Here is a 20,142-nt window from a genome sequence, read left to right on the forward strand (position 1 = left end):
TGTTTGAACACTGGGGAGGTGGCAGGATCTCATGTTTGACCAGCTCTTGTCGCATAGCCTCACCGCTACACTGTGTGCTGCTGTTATCCAACTGTACGCCCAGCTGTTAACAACAGCATGAAATGTGCAATAGAGCTGCTTTGCATCTTTCTTTTGTGAAACAGGAGGGTAAGGAACCAGCAGAGACCGACTCTGCTGTAAGGTCTGCTTTTCCTTGGTAATTTCATGCCATTCTTTTTCTCAGGCCTCCTCATCTCACTCACCCTCTCTACTGATGTAACACGACTCCAGCCTGATGTCTATCACGATCCTCATTACACCTCTGTTGTCCTTTTTCCCAGACCCACATAAGAGACCCGCTGTCTCAGGTGGTCCTTGTCTCCCTCATTCACCCCCTCACCCACTCATTTGTACCTTCTCTATTTTTCCCTGAGACTATCCAATACAGAGATGAGGCAGCTCACATGAATTTAAAAAGGTCAAGTTTCTAATTTGATACCAGAGTTTTGACTCGTTATGCATCGAATTGTAGCAAATTTTGCACAGCTGGGTTGTGATGACATTTGGGTTACTGTGGTGGTGGTGGTGCAGCAGAGCGATGTGTCTGGAACATTCAAGAAATAAAAAAGAATAGCTGTCAGTAGTTGAAAATATAAAGAAATGGATTAATACTATAAACAGCATGCAAAAAGAATGTCTATTGAGTACTGTGTACAAATAGAAAGGCCAAAAGAAGACAAGCATCAAAATACCATTTTAATTTAATGATCTACAGACTACAATTTACATTTATAGGACCAATGTGCTCAATTCAATAGAAAAACACAAACAAATGGCATATTGCAGACAACTCAATCTTTAAAAATGTTCTTCAAACTTGGCAGAATTGCCGCATATCGACGGCAGGCTCTCAGCTGCAATCAAAGTCCTCTTCCTCAGAAGTTTGAATGGTTTGTGATGATGATTAGTTGACCATGATGCAGAACCGAGGAGTGAATGCAGATGTGGCTAATTCTAATGGCACATGGAATGCTGATTGTGTGGCAGAGTGCTAGCAGCTAATCACTACTGCTAGCATTGCTAGGCCTCGTTTCTGCGCCTGAGAGTTCGACACCTGGTATTGCAGCCCAGTACTAATTTGTGCCTGATTATCATCAGAGCTCATCTGTTTCCTTGAATCCCCCCCCCAAAACTCTCTAATTAGAAAAGTTGGGTGCTGCTAAATCAACATCTACAACAGTGTACTCTTCACATCAGTGAGTGACAACTATCTCAAATGTGGGAACCTTTTCTCAAATCTAAAGTATCTAAGTATACTTCGAGAAACTCAACCTTTGAAACTTAGTGTGGTAAGAAAAACATAAGGAGAGTGATATTTAATGAAATTTTGCTACCGTCTGAAAAGGTTCTTGTCTGTGTGTATGTGTATGGATGTGAAGGTGATATCTATGAACAAAACATTTTGAATATTTCATTTCTACAACATCTACTCATACATTGTTATCAATAGCATTGTTATTTAGAAAAAACATATTAAATACCAAAGCAAAGATCTCCATATCACGTACAGAGGTGTGCACAATCATTTATGGCTACAACAAGTTGCCTGTGAGAAGACGCTGCTCGCGGCTATCATTCCCCAGCCTGTGTTTTCCTGTCTTTTGAAGCAGGAGACGAGCCAGGGAATGACTCCATTAATGCAGAACCTATTTCTTCCAAATCAAAGAAATACCCCACCCTGTGTAATGACAACCTCTTCCCTCCTTGCCTCTGGTGCTTTCCTTTTACCCATGAAAGGAAGCAAGGTCATGAAGCTGGGGTGTGCAGAGGAGAGTTGTGAGGAGTCAAGGTTTATGTTTGTGGTTATGGTTCCTGTGATTGACACTGCAGAAGTACTTACTAACCATACTGTGGATTAGGTTGGAAAAATGACAAACGCAGATTGGGAGGCCGCAGTGTGTGTTCTTCTGTTTTTTGTCATCTTTGCCATAATGTAGTTCAAAAATGGATTTGCTATTGCTTTGTTTGTAATTAGGCAGGGCTGTATGTTTCTTTGAGCTTCAGTTACCTGACATGGGGAGGACCCGTAAACAGCAATTCAGAGGTCAATTAGATTTCAGAGAACATGATTTTCTTTCTACATTGAGCAGTTTGTTTAGGAACATTGTTGTGTATTTGTCTTGTTATTATTAAATAGGTTAAAGAAAAAGGTATTCACCAGAATAAGAAAAAAATGGTCTTATTCTGCAGCCAAAGACAATGCAGAAAGATTTGCAGAGGTGATTTTAATTATTTTTACTGGAAATCAAATTAAAGTGTGGTTGCCTTGGTCAAAATACAGATTTGTAAAAGTTAATAAATGGATAGAAAATGTTGGGATAATTTGAGTACACAACTCAACAAATGTCAAATGTATGTCAACATTCATTAAATTCTGGAATCTTCACAAAACAAACATTAAACAAGAACCCGTGACATGAAATAAAGTCATGTGCTATTTAGTTGGACCCTGCATTTAGAGTCTCTTTGCAGATAGTCACCTGTTGAGGGAGTCTGTGCCCAAACCACTGATGGTTAGCCACAGTGGCTGGAGTCCTAATTAAGCCAGGGTGGAAATACTGCTAGCCAGTCTCATAATGAAGCTAATTGTTTGCTTCAAATAAGGAAAAGTGCATCGAGGGTGTAATGGGATAAGAAGAAGCTCTAATGCCTCCCCCGACGGGATGGCGCCTGCTTATTACACACTGCAATCTATATTTACCCACTGTAGGTACAAATATGAAACAACTACATGGGTTTTGGATGTTTGCAACATTCCTACTGCAGTGAATTCTGCATTTGTGCACATCGGCTTAGTGGCTAGAGATATTGGAGGAGGGTAGGACGAGGTTGCTTTTCATATTGTCAGTATGAATCTTCCAACAATCTGCTCTATTCGACGTAAACCACCCACACCTAAGTGCCCTTTCAACTCTATACTATAAGATAAGTCCAACCGAAGGCACCACCCCCTTTCTCATTAGGTTTGCCGGACTGGTGATTTCAAAATAGAGGCTTCTTGGTTTGACATCTTATCCAGTGCATTTCAAAATGATTCAAATTGTTTTGAACTGTGTGAAAAACTGTTGTTACTGATGTTCTCTAACTCTGTTCAACTTTTTGCATCCTAGTGATACTGATACTTGGTATGAGAAACAACTAAAGCGTAAACACCACTTTAGCAGCTGTGGGGGAAAATGTTGTTCAAAAACCTTGTTATCATCGCCTGTGGTACAATTCCAAAAGCAAAAATGAAATTTAACCCTGCAGAATCTTAGTAGAGAACATTTCTTTAACGTCAGCGCAGATCATTTTTGTTGGAGGCTGTCTCCGACGATAACCCACTCAGCTAGCCAGCCGAGTGTCGGCTAGCTCGGCTGTGTTCCGACTTGATGCGTCCAGATGTGAGCCAGCTTTGGCCCATTTCAGGAATCAGGAAACGTTTATTGCCATGATATGTCAGACATACATGGAATTTGACTTGGCGGTTGGTGCATGACGGCAGACAATACAATAATGGGAAACAGACAACGTAGTGCAGAAAAAAGATAAAAACATAATAACATATAAGCTATGTGTTAGTAAGTTAAGAAATAAAGATAAAATTAAAAATAAAAATAAAGATAAAGTGCACCAGCAAACAGAAAGTTACAAGTGACAAGTGAAAGGGACAAAGTGTATGTGCATGTAGAGAGTGAGAGTCAGTCAGGGGGGGACCTGGGCTCTGTTGAAGAGCCCGACTGCCGGACTGAAGAAACTGTTAGTGTGGCGAGAGGTCTCAGCCTCTTGCCCAGATGGAATGGGCACAAATAGTTTATGTCCGGGGTGAGAGAGGTCGGCTACAATCCTACTGGCCCGCTTCAAAGTCCTGGAAGCAAACAAGTCCTGGAGAGACGGCAGATTGCAGCCAATCACCCCCTCTGCAGAGCGGATGACACGCTGCAACCTGCCCTTGTCCTTGGCTGTGGCTGCAACGTACCACACGGTGATGGAGGAGCAGAGGATTGACTCGATGATGGCCGTGTACAAGTGCACCATCATCGTCTTTGGCAGGTTGAATGTCTTCAGCTGCCTCAGGAAGAACAACCTCTGCTGAGCCTTTTTGGTGACTGAGCTGATGTTCAGATCCCACCTGAGGTCCTGGTTGATGATGGAGCCCAGGAAGTGGAAGGAATCCACAGTGGTGACGGGGGAGACACGCAGGGTGAGGGGGGAAGGTAGGCGTACTTCCTGAAGTCCACAACCATCTCCACTGTCTTCAGGGCGTTGAGCTCCAAGTTGTTCTGGCTGCACCACGTCACCAGGTGGTCAGACTCCCACCTGAATCTGTCATTATAGCAACGGGCCTAAACTGGTTGAGACATGGCAGCCAGGTTTATAAGCGACCAGCTCTGAAACCGGTTCTGGCCCGTTGATGACTGAAGAATCATCCATTGGCAACCAGCACTGAAACTGGTTCTGACCCATTGTCGGCTGCCAAACTTGTGCTGAATCTGGCATTATAGAATTGGTTCTACTCTGGTTGAGACATGGCAGCCGGGTTTATCGGTTACCAGCTCTGAAACCAGTTCTGGCCCGTTGATAGCTGCAGAATCTGGACCGAATACGGCCTCATAGAAATGGCCCTATTCAGGCTAAGACATGGCAGCTGGATTTATTGGCAGCCAGCACTGAAACCGGTTCGGACCCATTGACGGCTGCCAAACCTGGGCCAGATCTAGCATTACAGAATCAGGCCTATTCAGACTGAGACATGTTGAGAGAAAGATAATTGGTTGTCTGTCAGGTTGCTATGGGATATAGACAGCAGATGCTTGTTTTTGTGAGTACAGTGTGCACTGTTCTCGAATCTAAGATGACCATGGATGTTGCCGTCTCTTATTTAAGCTTTTAGCAGTTTTTAACTCTCAGCACTCTGGTTGCTTTCACCAGGGAAAAACTTTAGAACACTCATGCAAGCTTTCAACTTAACTTAGAAGAGTATTTAGCCCGCTAGCGCCAGTGTTTCCAGGTTCGGGCCACAGCTGTCGGTCCGGCTGCCACATTGATCTTTCCGTCTGGATAGCAGATCTGTAAAGGTTGTCAGGCAAACAGTCTGTAAGCTTTCCAAACTACCAGCCTGCTAGTCTGAGGACCCTGCAGCCCATCTCAATCTTGCCTTCTTGTCAAAGAAACTTCAATGTACTGTCGCTGCACAATTCTAATACCACCTCATCTCCAAAGATCTGTTCTAGCAATTTCAATGAGGTTTGTTTTATTACATCTTAAACGAATAATATTACATTGCATGCATGTAATAACATCCCTCAAAGTTGTCTCATTTAAACCTACACAATCAAAAGTATTGTAAACTGGCTTCCTGAATGTTTTTAAAAGAAACAGCCTCCACTTGGGAATAAATAGGAACAGACTTCATACTCGCACTTTCTTTTCATTCTCCACCAATGTCCACTGTTTTTAGTAAGTATTTGGTTTTAATTTGTAGGGGTGTCTAAATTTAACATTAACACATTAATCTATGCGATGTGAGATAAATGCAATAAAATATTTTAATCCCCGTTAGGGTCACCATCGTTTACTTACACCTTAAGTAAACAATGATGACCTGGAAACAAAACCGCCGCTAGCTGAAGTAAGTTATCTTTGATCGCAGAGTCCGAGGCGGAAGTTGAAGATAGATTTTTGCATTGGAAGGGAAACAAGCAGAGGAATTCCTCCACGTGTCAAACAGAACTATGGCCTATTATTATTATGGCCCAGTGACTGCAGTGTTGTACGCCGGATTCGGGCCAGTGTATTCGGCCTGATTCTGGGGCGTCATTCATCCCTCAGACGAGCTCGGCCGGACGTGTTTTTTCCGGCATGCCGAGCTCAAGCCGGATCTGGGCCAGGTCATTTTGGCTACCTGGGCAGAGACTGCGAGCCATGTGTGCAATAATATGCAGAAACGTTTTTCGCCGCACTGGGGCGGAGAAGAGATGGATACTGTCTTAAGGATCCCAGAAAAAAGCGGGAACAGACAACCAAAACCACAAGGCTGATTTTGGGGCCTTATTTTTCTTATTTAATGGTCTGCTTACAGAAAAAGAAGTGGGGGTCGCCAACGACCCGCTGCTGCGCAGCAGCTAGTGCACGGACGGCGGGAGATACAGGGGGGAAACAGCGTGTAGAGCCAGCTTATTTTCACATGCAACTTGGTGAATTAAGGATTTATTCTGATCAAACATGGGATGCTGATTGTTGGAACAGTAGAAAGACAAACCTAGAGATGTTTAGTGAGTTGTATTGTGTGTGTGTGTCTACAATCTTCTTCGTAACAAGAACATACATAACAAAATAGCTCCCTGTGCCAAATATAGCACATGCTGGGGAATTACATTTCTTCAGTCGACTACCTATCAGCACTGATTGGATACTCACTTGGAAATGTGGTTCCGGAACAGAAGATTTCTGTGGACGCTTTCTGAAGACCTGAAAATATTTTTCCAATTGTGTCTGCATTGAACCTGTAATAATGTCTCATTTCTCTCCAACAATTAAACAGCTTTGGGAAAACTGCAAAGCAGTGACGGATGCAAACAAAACACTTGGCAGAGTACTGTAAAGGCCTGGCATATAGGAACTATTCTGAAGGGTTTATTCTCTCCATTCTCCTTCCATAGCTTGCTTTGCTTTTCACTTCCATTTCTTGTTAGCAGTGAATGAGAGTGGGAGGAAGAAGGAATGCTTTCTGGCACGGGGGTCCTTTTGTTGTTTTGGTGACTGCTGCTCAGCCATCTCGAGAAAAAACTCAGGGGCCCCGATACATCATCACTGGGGCTCCCCAGGCAGTCGAATCAGATTCTCTATCGAGTGTCAATCCCGTTCCACAAACATAGCCCCGGAACAACCAACCACAGTTGCCATATACCCCTGGAATATCTGCTTCCTGGCAATCATCCAGCCCCTTACCATTCACCGGAAATATTCCTGTGCTGCTGCAGGCATGTTCCCCTTCCATCTGCAGTTATTTAAGTGAAGAGTTTTTCCTTGTGGCCTTGAAGTGCCCTGTTTATATTTTGTATATGCGCTTTCATGCAAGACAAAGCCTCCCTTTAATTTCTGTGGCTCTGTGCAATGTTGGAAGACAGCAGTCAGATTTACATAGCAAAGTGGCCCACCTGCTCTGTGTTTGTCAAGCGGAGAGAGACGAATACAGTATCTTTGTTTAAGATCGTAGACTTGATTGGAAGATTACTAATTCAACCTTACAAACTTTGGTTACTAGAGTGCTTTGTGTTTTTGGATTTATAAAGATCTTGAGGTTCTATTCCTTTGCTGATGTAGGTAGATAGCTCTATTTAAATAAGGCTATCTGTAAAAGCTACAGTAGAATTCTACCGACTCAAGGAAGCACAGGACAAACATTTAAATAAGTTTTCAATAAACAGTTCTTGTAAAGGTCTCTATTAATTCTGGAATGCACAATTTTCTTACCCAGCGCTGGGCTCTGAAAACTCTGTTATTACTACAAATGTGAGATCTTTTTTCATTGTTTTTTCATCGTAATTTCAGTTAACATTTCCTGCTGTGAACAAATACCAATGCAATCTCACATGTGTGCACGCTTAAACACACAAAGAGTTCCGCCGGCTTTATGAAACGTTTCCCAGGAGGCTCAGTTACTGAGGCAGTGTCATGTAGATCATTTTCTCATTTCTTCTTTTGATGAAAGCTTGTTTGAGAATCCCCCCCCCCAGTCGCTGAACGCACAAACTAAAGACTGACTGGAGTGAATGCAGAAACTCAACAGGGTATCATAGCTGTCAAGGCGATATTACATTTGCTGAATAGTTTTTTCGCCCGTTAAATCAAATTACACTGCAACTGTGATCAACATCATCTGCATACAAATACGCATTTACATTATGCAGGAATAACGGTATTAAAGTGTGCAAAAAAAAACAGTTATAATAACCAAAGCGGTCTATTGCTCAAACCTGGTTTTGTCAGGCTGCTGGGTGCAGGTAGAGGCAGAACTCAAATGCAGAGTTTTTAGGCGAGAATTGCCTTTTAATAAATCAAAAATTCAAGAACTCAAAGAAACGCCAAGGGGGGAAAAACCAAGGACACGACGACACCAACCATACGTAGACAAGCCAACATGCAATGACGCGACACGAGACAAGAGACTAATTACATAGGGGAGGTGCAGGTGATTGGACACAGGTGGAAACAATCATCGATACTGCAGACAATCACAGAGGACAGGACAAGGCAGGAAGTGAAGTTACCACAGGGACACAAGAGACATGACACTACAAAATAAAACAGGATGAACCCAAACCGTGACAGGTTTGAACTGTGTTAAACTGTGTCAAAATAATTTCCTCCATTCTGAGCTAACCTATTCTCTATAGCATGTGGAAACCAATTCAGTTCAGCTTCCTGGATGTGTGATGGGACTCGAGCAGAAGAGGAGTAAACAGCGCGATATTGGTAAATAAGTGTACACCCAATCAGCCCACTGCCCATCGTCAGAGTGGCAGACATGTGACAGATCATGAAAATGGACAGGCTACTCCTTTTTTTGGACATAGAGAGCCACTATACAAACACAACTGCGGGACAGAGATAGCTGGCAAGGCAATCACCAAGAGACAGCATGGGGGAGAGATGAGGGAGGTGCAGAATAAGAATGGGAAGATAAGCCGAATGTCTACAATTTACTTAAGCTGAACCCCAAATTGTGCTATCATATTTTCCTTTTGAGAAATGCATGCAGTAGATCTGCACGACAGGTGCTAGTGATAGACCCATTAAATAATCTAGCCAAATGCGCACCAAATCGAATTGAATATTTTACTGATATCAATACATATAATCACAAATATAGTGTGAAGAAATGCAACAGGCACCGAATATCTGGTCAAAACTATAAATTACCACAAAAATGACAATTACCAGAAAAACCCTCCATCTACTGAACAGACCCATTACAAACACAAACCATCAACAACTAATATAAAACAGCCAACCCTGGCAGAGTAAACATTTGAGATCAGAGGTACGTAGTCGAAGCGTAATCCAACAGTCTGCTTCACTGCTAGATGCCATTCAAAAATGGCTACAGAGGGGGATTGCTACTTGAGTAGGTGATGTATTTTAAACTACTACACATACTACATTAGTTTGGGATATCGTTTTTATCTTTTTGGACAATCTTTTGGCAAATGACCAGTCGGTTAGTCATAATTATATAATTCCCAATGAATTTTGCTGTTGCGGTGAACCAATGCAATCTAATAGAAGGCTTTATTTTTATTTTCCCAAAGAGATCCAGGCAGCCCTTGGCAGCAGTGCAGACAAAGTACATGGGCAAACATGGACATATTTTCAGTTCATTTTAATACATTTTCCCTCAAATGTGTATTCAATTATTTCCCATAGTCTATTCTCTTCATTTCATAGCTTCCCTCTTGGTTGCACTGCCCCCAGGTTTAGGTATTTTTGTAGAGCTGGCATTTAGGTTTGAGCTTTTATCCAATCATTTTCCAACCATCATGTGTTTCCAGAGTTCAAAAGTTCTGCCCTTAGGCCGTCAAAATCAACAGTGCAGGCGCCTGTAGCTTACAGTGAATGGAAACTAAACTGTGGCATTAACTGACAATTTTGAGTTGGCAACAACAGGGCCAGCCAGCAAGCATCCATCAACCTTAGCACATACATGTGTTTTGATTGGATACACACAAGTGAGAGGTAGAGCTATGCAAAGCTATGAAACTGAACTTTATGACCCTCACTCCCCCATGCAACCTGAACGAGCCAATTAGTGTAGATCTACAAGTTTTTTTTCAACCTAAAAACCTAAATATGGAGAAGAGATCAATTTGTTCGTAGATATACTTACAACGGCATTTTCAAGACAGATTTTTCATGAAAAGCTAGACATTGGGAGAAGAGCAACAAACTACGGAGCTTTTGAAAACCTTTGGGGACACCTGGGTGTGTTTACGGCTCAACAAACGAGTTCGCAGGGTATCAGAGGTCCACAACGACGGCGTCATAATGGTATTAATTCAGGTATGACGACGCTGAAAGCCTAGGTGTGAAATGCATGGCCCACTTTTTGTGTGACCAAAGATATTCAGTCCTCAAACAATAGACTCAAGAAGACATGCGAAAAGCGTAAAAAGAATATGAATCATTATTCAAGATATTTCAATCCCAATTGAAGTGATGGTCTAAAAAATAGAATTCATTCACGTTAATAGCTTGAACAAAAACTACAGAGAGCTGCAAATTGTGAAAGTAACCGCGAGGAAAAACGAGAGCCGGCTCAAAATAAATGACGCCGGCTCATAACTGCAGGAGGAAGGTTAACATTCATTGAGGCAGCCAAAGATGCCGTCTCCCAGATACAATTTAAAGATATCCATCAGGCGCGCCTTATTTTTTCCTCTCGCCTTCTGAACTGGTCCCCAGGATGACCAACCGGCCTCAACTGGCCATCTCTGCTCCGCCTGATAACCTCTCACAATAAGCCGGGCCCCGGCGTCACCGCTGGCCAAAGCACGGAACTGTTTGGAGCGCATTTTCTGCCCGGATGGATCCAATGTTTTTGCAATTCTATTGACTCTGCTGCTGATCTGAGTGAGGAGGGGAAAAAATGAAATAAGGTGGCAGAGTGGAGATGTATAAACCTGCTGTCCGTGATGGAAGGGGAGATTGTGAGGCCGGCTGAAGCGATTGGGTTTGGGCTCTGGGGTGTACAACCTGTGCCGTAACCCCTTTATAACACCCAAATGTCAAATCTGCCCTTTTTGCTCAGTTCAAATGCTATTATTTTTATCACATACTGTACGAGCCCCAATCGGTTGTCTATCACTCACCTCCCTCAATCTTATTCACTGAAAACTTATCATATCCTGGCTTCAACAACATCCAATTTTTTTAATATCTCATAAACATCTATCTGTATCTGTATATTGCATACGTCTTTTTCTTTCAAAGTTGATTAATAATGATTCTGCTCTCCTGTTTTAGGTTGGAAATGCTCAATGATACAATTGAAAAATTGCACACCGTTTACAATAACCATCATGCATCTGGTACTAAAAAGACCCTGTGACATGATAGTATTTTGGTAATGCTCTTTTTGGCCAGTGTACATCACGTGATCTTGTCGATATAGGGTGGCCTCTAAACCCAGCAGTTCCTGCAAGCCTACAAACACTGGCTATTCTTTTTCATTTGCTTACTGGGCTATCAAGTTTGTTCAAGGAAGGTACTGGTTCTATCAACTCCTATCTTTATACTGGTTGACAAACCATGTTTCTTTTTTTGGGCAATTTATACTTCCCCATAGGGTCAAAGTAAGGGAAAGTGGATTGTAATTTTTAGTTCATAGACACGGATGGTTTATTTGATTTTCCTACTGTGGTGCCTTTTCAGGGCTCGTTGTTGGCCCACAGTAACGGATTTGAATGGATTTGCTTCTCAAGGGAATTCATTTTGCCTTGAGAAGAATTTCATTTCTTAACGCTGCCCTAACTGTGCCTCGACAACATTAACGTTTACATTCTTCAAGATCGTGGCTCGCAATGTTACTGGTGCGCTTCCTGCATGCTTTCCACAAAACATCATCTTCAAAGCACTGATTAATATGTAGAACTCCCTAAGCTCCCAGGCCGAGCTGTTCCCTCCACCAGACCCGTCACAGCTTCAGAACCGCGAAGAGAGTGCCGTTATGAAATGCCACATTGAATTTGAGTATTATGCTGAGACACTGAAGTGGCAAGGCTCTGTGGGATTCCTACCGCAATGGGAAAAAAATGAAAAACACTAAAAAAATAATGCCAAGCTACAGGGAGTGGAGCGCTCTCAACAGTTTTCTCCTTGGGAACAAATGTGTGCCCCATGCTGTTGTCAAAAAGACTTTGTCACCACCCGGTGAGATCGGCTAGGCGTCACTTAGTACCCCACATTTACCTTTTATGAAAGAGCCTATCATATTGACAGACAAAATGAAAGACATTGAGTACATGCAAGTCCGCTTTGTATGTGTAGCCACATGTGTTATTTATGTCCTCATCCTTCTTCCCTTTCTTACCAGACATGCTCTCATCCCCACTTGCTGCATTTGGTAGAGCTGACCCGCTTCAGCTGTGCAACGTCAGGACTGATGGCTTCCCCCAGCAGCACTCTAAATGACTCTGCCCATAACCATTAGAAAATATGGAACACACACGCTGAGCTAGCATTGAGAAACATACACCTCAGATTAATCAGGGAGGGGGGGCCTTCCCCATCTCCAATGCTGCATGACGTGCAAGGACAAGTGAGCACTGAGGAGGCCAATAAAACAGCACATTCTCTGGAGGGAGTTAGGGGGGGGGGGGGTGTACCGTATGCCAACGGCCAACCACCATCTTGGGTGATGTACTGAGCCATTAAAAGCCCGGCGACACCCGATACTCAATGCCTGCTCAGGGGCGCGGGTGCGCTCTCATCTCGCCTTTTAAAAAAATGGCTAATTTCTCGGGAGGAAATCCATGTGCAGGGCTCAATCCTAATGAAGTCAGGAACATTCGTATGGATGAGCTAGAGAAATGTAACTCTATATCCATATGGGTGTTATGGGACACAGCAAATTGATAAATTGCTGATGCTAAAATCACATTGATTCAAATTACTTTAGAGAGCTCTTAGCAGCTTTTGGCTAAAATCAATAATTGTGATTGTCTACCTATTTTGAGGAAAAAACAAAATCTCCATTCTAGGATAACTCCCCAAAAAGAACAAAGGGAAACAGCTGGGACTCTATGTAGCCCTGGCACAAAATTTAAGTGAAATGGAAGGGACCTGGTCCACTTTCCATAGCCCCAGGTGAAAAATACTATGCCACCTGCAAAGTAGACAGGCCGACTCTGGTATCAAAAGACATTGTGCTGATTGATGCACCCCTTTCCCAGTCACTACCAGCCGGAGTGCTGGTTCAGCCAGGTGTATTATAAAACGTTGATATAGACGAAACCGGCTTCACCGTACTCATTCATAATGAGTCTCAAAAGAAAACCTCCATACCAATTGTAACGGTAATTGCCACACTGCAAAAACTGATTTTTAAGAAAGTAAAAAAGCCTTGCATCTAGATTTTCTTTCTTATTATTAGTCTAAAAAGAATAAGAATCTTGCCAAGCATTTTTCACATCAGAAAAATTGTCTTATTTTGATGAAATATATCTTAATTTTTCTTAATAAGATTTACCAACTAATATCAAGTTAAATTTAACTAGGTGTGGACATATTTTGCTAAATATTCCAGCAATACGATTATCGTCCTTATTTTAAGATTGAGACCACTTCCACAACTTCTCAATTTAAGAATCTTAGGAAATGACAGCAATTTATTTCAAACATGAAAGTATGCAGTTTGATTAAGAACAATTGTATTCAACAGCCAAATACAGCCAAAAACATAAAATGTCTAACTTTTCAAGTATATCTGAGCAACAGCTGTTGTAATGACAGAATAACTGTGCCTTTTACAATGCATCAGATGAGGCTTTGTGCAGCTCAATCACATCCCTGAGGTAATATTTCATTGGGACATAGACTATATCCTTGTGAGTAAAGCTGTAATATGGAGTGAAATCTACAAGGTTATCAACAGATACAAGCTCCGTTGCTTGCGCTAAGTTTGGGATCTCGATTTGATATGCCATATAATCTCTATCATAACAAATGGTGTTGTACGGCATGAACTCAAAACAGTACAATGATGAATTGATCACATAGATATTTCTTAAAAGTCCAAATTCGGGCAGATCAGAATTAACATCACACACAAATAATGACTTTTCCCGTATGTATTTGTTGCCATTTAGATTAATCCATTTTACAGACACAGCATGGTTAACCTCATCATTTCCAAGGAAGGCTCTTGTTTTTTCTTTTAAGTATGACATGTTTGTTATTTCTGATTTTGGTCCCAATGTGCAATCATTTGAAAAAATGGGGTGTTCAGAACTACTTACATTCTGACAACATTCATACATTTGATTATGCCTTATTAAGGATTTGCAAACATTTTTAAAGTTTAGTTTTGAAGCCCACTGTTTAAAAAAGCAATGCTTTGATTCAAATCTCATGCACATATGACGAACCATTGGTCCCAGTTGCTTAATCTGAGATGGCACATGAATCAAATAATGTTGCTTTGGAGTGATGTTGTTATCTGGGAAAAGGTTCTTCATGTGTTTTAGGTGCTGTTCAATAAGTGATTTTAATGTGTTGATAGTCTGTACACTAATAACAGGAGAAAACAAAATATGAACTATCTCTATCAGCTCAAGAATGACTGTGTGGTACTCACTACCTTTTACTGCATCAATTAAAAATGGCAGAATTTTAAGAAGAACAAGCATTTGGCCCGAGGACTGCTTTAATTTATTGTCATTGGATGCTAATGTGCTGTAGCTTATAGGGCTTGGTTTATCTCTGACATCATGTGGAGAATAGGGAAATGCAAGTAATGCACCATTGAAAATATCCAAGTCAAGTTGCCCTAAAAGTACTAAGTGTTTCATCACACACTTTATTTCTAATGGGGCAATGCCTTCCAGTATTACGTGCATGATGTCTTGTGGTGTTTGTTGGATCAAGTTAAAAGCCGGGAATTCTACTAGTTTACTCCTTCTGTTGATCCCAAATGTAGTTTTTAAACTGTTTCTAAGACACTCCGTATTGGCCTTCTCAATATCACTACACTGTCGCATATGTCTCTCTATTGTTCTTTCTTCAAAGTAATCCTCATCAAAATACAATTGCATGTCCTCAAATGTACATTCACATTGCCTACATTTCTTGAAAGCAAAACCAACACCTTCTTTAAAACCACAAAGCTCATGCTGAGCTAAAGTGTCCCCACAAATCGAAAATAATGCTCCATATATTTCACGTTCACCATTCCCAATTTGAATTCTAACACCTTCATAAAGCCTTACCAGGTCCTCTTGAAGCCGTCCCAAAATTGCATCAACTCCACATTCAGACAGTTGGCTCTTCCTTGCAATGGCGAGTAGGCGAATCGAAGCCAGTTTTGATCGATATTTTGGATTAATGTTTCCAAGTGTATAGTAAAACATTACCAACTTATTCTTGGAAGCATGAGACCCAAGCGGATTGCAAAGTTCAATGTCATCAGAGTAAAGGATTATTTGTAAGGCAGAGGGCCGGGCAGAAAATAAGGGGTGTGATTTCACGAATTCACCATCTGTAATGTCATACAAATAGCCACTTCTGTATTTCTGTGGCTCATCTATCATTGACAGGACTTTTGGATGGGACAATAATTGTTCCAGACTTTTGATCAGAGGAACATAGTGAAAACATTTGGGTCTGGTAGAGAGGACTCTTTTTGCTCCTTTTTTAAGAAAGCAAGCAGTATACCCAACAATAACTTCCTCTGACTCTACAAAATGGAAATGATCCTTAATCACACAGTCCTGCCTGTACGTTGTTGAAACAGAGGCAAACGGATCTTCCAACTGGTCAAATACTGCCAGAGCCTCCTTTTCAAGTTCACTTCCCTGATGTTGATGGAATACTCTTTGTAGCCGACTCCTCAGATTGGTCACCAACAAAGCTTGGTACTGTTGCATTGCTGCCACAACATCATTCACACCAGTCTGAAAAACAGGGCCAAAAGGACAGATGCAAATTACATTACATCAGAATAGTCCAATGTAAAACATTTTCATTTTGTACTAGCCTTTAGGGCCAGATATTGCACCACCCTTTCAATGAGCAATTTTAGAGGAACGTAAACTACAATATTTATTTTAAAAAAAGGGGAAACAATTCACTCATCAATTGAATGATGGGGCAATTAAACATAATGCCAAATACATGTCTAATTTAATATGCAAAATCTAATTTGTGTTGGGCAAAAGAAAATGCACATGTTTAAAAAATAAAACATTACAGAGATGTCCGTTGTATTACAGTAAAAAGAAGCTGCAAAGGGAACAGACTAAATGCACAGCAAAACTGAAAAAATTATCAATGCAGATGAACTACCCTTGAGAGAGGCTATAATTAATTTTGAGAGGTAAGCTTTATAGCAAGAGCACTCCAGGCTTTGACAGTTGATAGACAAATGTAAATATTATTTAATGATCAGATTTGAGATTGCAGAGGATCACCAAAGACTAAATTATGTTAATGTTGCATGCGGACAGACCTGCGAAAGATGGTGTCTTTCTCTTGCACTCAACACAATAGCAGTAGCTTGTCTGGTCAGAATGTCCTGGCAGGAGGCATCCTTAAAAAAGAACAGTCAAATCAGATGCGTCTAATATGTTCAAGCATCTTTTGGTCAAATGTGTGAGGAAATGAACCTGCTATAATCGCAGTATTGGCAGATTGTATGGGAGCAGGGGGCTGCTAGGGCCAACTACAGTTCAAGATCAAATATGAACTACTGACCATGACCAACAACAATATACCCAGAAAAATCAAATGACAAGAAGATACATGGAGCATTAGAAAAGATTGTTATTGTGTGCTAAAGAAAAATATTTACATGCATACCTCAGATTGGTGTGATTTAGAGGGGCCATCTGCAGGCTCACTTGGCAAATCTGGTATGTTCAAAGCTGTTTGTATGGTACAGTCACATGTCTGGGACATAGTAGGGTGCCGTGGAGAGGTGAGTTTGCTGTTGTCAAAGCCAGAGTACAATGACACTGAATTGTCAAAAGCCCCAAAATGCTCGCCGATGACAGGATCAGGACAGGGTTGCTCTCTGTTCTCCACCATTGCATCCTCCGTTGGTCGCTCTACGTTATCCACCACATTTTCTGCTGGACTCTCTCGGTTTTCCACCATTGCATTAGTTGGCCTGTATTTGTGGACATGAAAATATTAGAAGAGCAGGGGCCCAAACGTATAAAAGTCTTTGTGCATCAAAATACTTTTGCTACATTAGAATAATGAAAGGTATCGGTTTTAAAAATAACTGAGGAAAGGGTTGGATCAAACATTACAACAACTCACATCATATATGCCCATAGCCTACTGCAACTTTGACATCATGCATTTAAGGCAGTATTTCAAAAACATTGGTAAATCATTAGTTCCGGTGTTCTGTCGATCTATGCTGCCTTGTCGAAAAATGCTACTGTAGCGCAAATCGATGGTAGGGTCTATCGAGTCGCGCTTCCCTATCAAAATAATGAATTATTATGTGTTCCCATTTCGAATTGTGCAGGCAGGCTGAATCCCATAGAGGTATAACTCTAACAGTATTGACATCGTATGCTTATTTGACAATATTTTGATACTTTATTGAATATTTCAGTGGTGGCGTATTCTGATAGACAAATATACCCTATCAAATAATGCTCCCCCAACACAATCATTATATATTGCACCACTACTCACTCCATGTGCACTGTCAGGAGATAAGGAGCATATTTTGATATTCTATTAATGTATATTTATTGAATATTTCAGTGTTTTTACCGCATGTCCGACCTGCTAGGTTGCATAGATTTATGGGCGGGGAATCAGACCACAATTGTGCATGCGCAGAACCGCCAAGTAGCACATCTCGATAGGTAGCATAGATCGACAGAACACCGGAAATAACCTTGCTCTTTTTCAGTGTTAAGTGCAATATATTATCGCACTTAACGTTAAAACATCCACGAGTCAAACTTGTAAAGCATTCCCCGTATACTGGCACGCCTTTGGGGCGGCATTGAATCATTATTAAATTAAAATTACATATTATTGAGCAATGCGCGCCTCACCAATTGAAAACCGCTCACTTAAGTAACGCATAGTGATTTACCTATATGCCCACACGTTGTTAGTGTTTAAATCCATCGCTGATGTGCGGTCCAGTCTCGAGGTGTCCATCCTTCTTCCTCCCCTTGAGTTGGTGCTGCCACTGTCAAAGTGTTCAGAATGGGTTCTTCGAATATGATACCAAAGTGAGTTGTAGACGCGATATTCTTTGCTACAACCATCGATTCCACAAACGACACGGAAATCTGGACTACGACTATGAGCCGAATTGATATGACTCAATAAAGATTTGAGGGTTAGACCCACAAAAACAAAGCAGATAACGCAACGCCAAATCATGATTTTCTAGTTTAGCTAGCTAAGCTAGCTGGCTTGTTGACGCAGATAAACAACCCTGTTCCCACTTCCCAAACACGCACAGGTCTGGGTAACGCCAAAGCGTAGCGTCCCCTTGGGGCGACCTGTTTGATTTATCACATATACTCATCAAGGGAAAGTGTCTATAAATATGTGTCTCATAAGAGCAGCAACCAGTCATTAATCAATGATCTCATACATTGGGCTTAATATTGATTATATTTTAGTAAAAATAATTTTTATTAGGAAAACGGGGCAAACTTAAGCTGTTTCGGCCGACCGCACCCCTGGCCCTACCCTGAAAATGGTATATTCCAAATGTGGTCGCGCCATTGTGTAGAGAATTGGGCGCGCAGCGTTTAACGGCAGTCTTTGGATTTCCAATGCAGCTACATTTTGTTTGCTGCAGGAGTTTTAGGAATTGCGGTTGAGCTAATGGATCAACTGGACGAGGTTGCACTTGCTACACTAAGAGGTAAGATATATTAAATCATCTTTTCCTAAAACTCGTTTTTATTTTTGAACCTGCCTTGCTAGGTTGGCCTGTGTGCTAAAACCCATGTTAGCTAGCTAGCATGGCTGAAGATATTCTTATTAGGGATGGCCCGATACCATTTTTTTTCCAAACCGATACGAGTATGTGTATTTACATTTGTGTACTTGCCGGTACCGATACTTTCGGTAACATAGTGCGCGCTGGCTGTCACCCGGCGGGCCGCGAGGTTCACGTATGTGAAAAGCACTTGCGGGCCACATAAAATGACTTGGCGGGCCGGATTTGGCTGTGAGTTTGACACATGTGTTTTAAACTATCAATCTGATTAATTTCGAGATGCATTTTTTTACAATAAGATGCGTTATCTGGAGCGAGGCGCGCCCGCTCATTTAAATCCGCTCGAACCAACTTTCGGAGGAGCGACGTGGTGCACCGGCGAGGGGGAAGAGCCACCTGGGACACGGCAGGAAACGGCTGCACCCGGCGTGCGGAGGGTCCGGGCCGGCCTGATTATTTAAAATCTTTCACATCGTCCGGCGCTCGTCCAGGATGCGCTTAAGCACCTGTTCACACGTAACCCCCCCCCCCCCCCTAAAAACATTTTCTCATCGAATCTACACGATTCATGTAGGTCACCTATTTTGTTTTCAAAACGGCGATTGAGCCCAAACCGCCGCATTTCAACTCAAAATAGGTAATGTACGTGAATCGTGTAGATACGGTACAGGTGTCTTAACGGTCGTTATCTACCGGACCGAATAGCAACTCTGATTTTAATATAGCTTTAATAAATATACCATATATAAAAACATTTTTGTGTTAGCACTGGGAAAATGTTGACTGGAGCAAAATCAAATCAAATTTGCCCATAATTGAAAAGCTCAGTATTCAGTATCTTGGCACTAACTGTATATTTTTCTATAGCTGCCAGGATTGGTGAAGACTTACTGCCTTCCCTCTCTCGAGATGAAATCAACGATCTGTTTCCTGGTCCTGAAAACTTTCACAGGCGGCGGGCTATATGGCTTGCTGTAAATAAAGATAAAAAGGTCAGTTCTATGTTATGCACAATAATTTAAGCTATGATCAAATGTAGTATGGCCTACAGTGCATCCAAGTGCGTCCATACATCTATGTGACACCATCAATTTATGAATCTTTTCATTTTAAAATGTATTAGCCAAAACGTTTAGTCAGTTTAACAATAGTGTAAGTCCTTCAGCTTGATCTTTGTTTTTTCAGGGCTTTTGCAGAAATAAGTACATAGATTTGCTGTTATATAACAGTTTAGTGCTATTGCACAAGGGTGTCGTTGGGCTTTACATTTTGGCTGGGCCAAAGAGCAAAACTAATTGTGTGGTAATATATTATGACAGAAAGTTATCCTATGAAATATCTAAATGTAAATGTATTTTAGGTGGAGACTGCTGCGGAACTACCACTGCCATCAGTGA

This window comes from Pungitius pungitius, chromosome 19 (genome assembly GCF_949316345.1).
Source record: "Pungitius pungitius chromosome 19, fPunPun2.1, whole genome shotgun sequence".
NCBI classification, from domain to species: domain Eukaryota; kingdom Metazoa; phylum Chordata; class Actinopteri; order Perciformes; family Gasterosteidae; genus Pungitius; species Pungitius pungitius.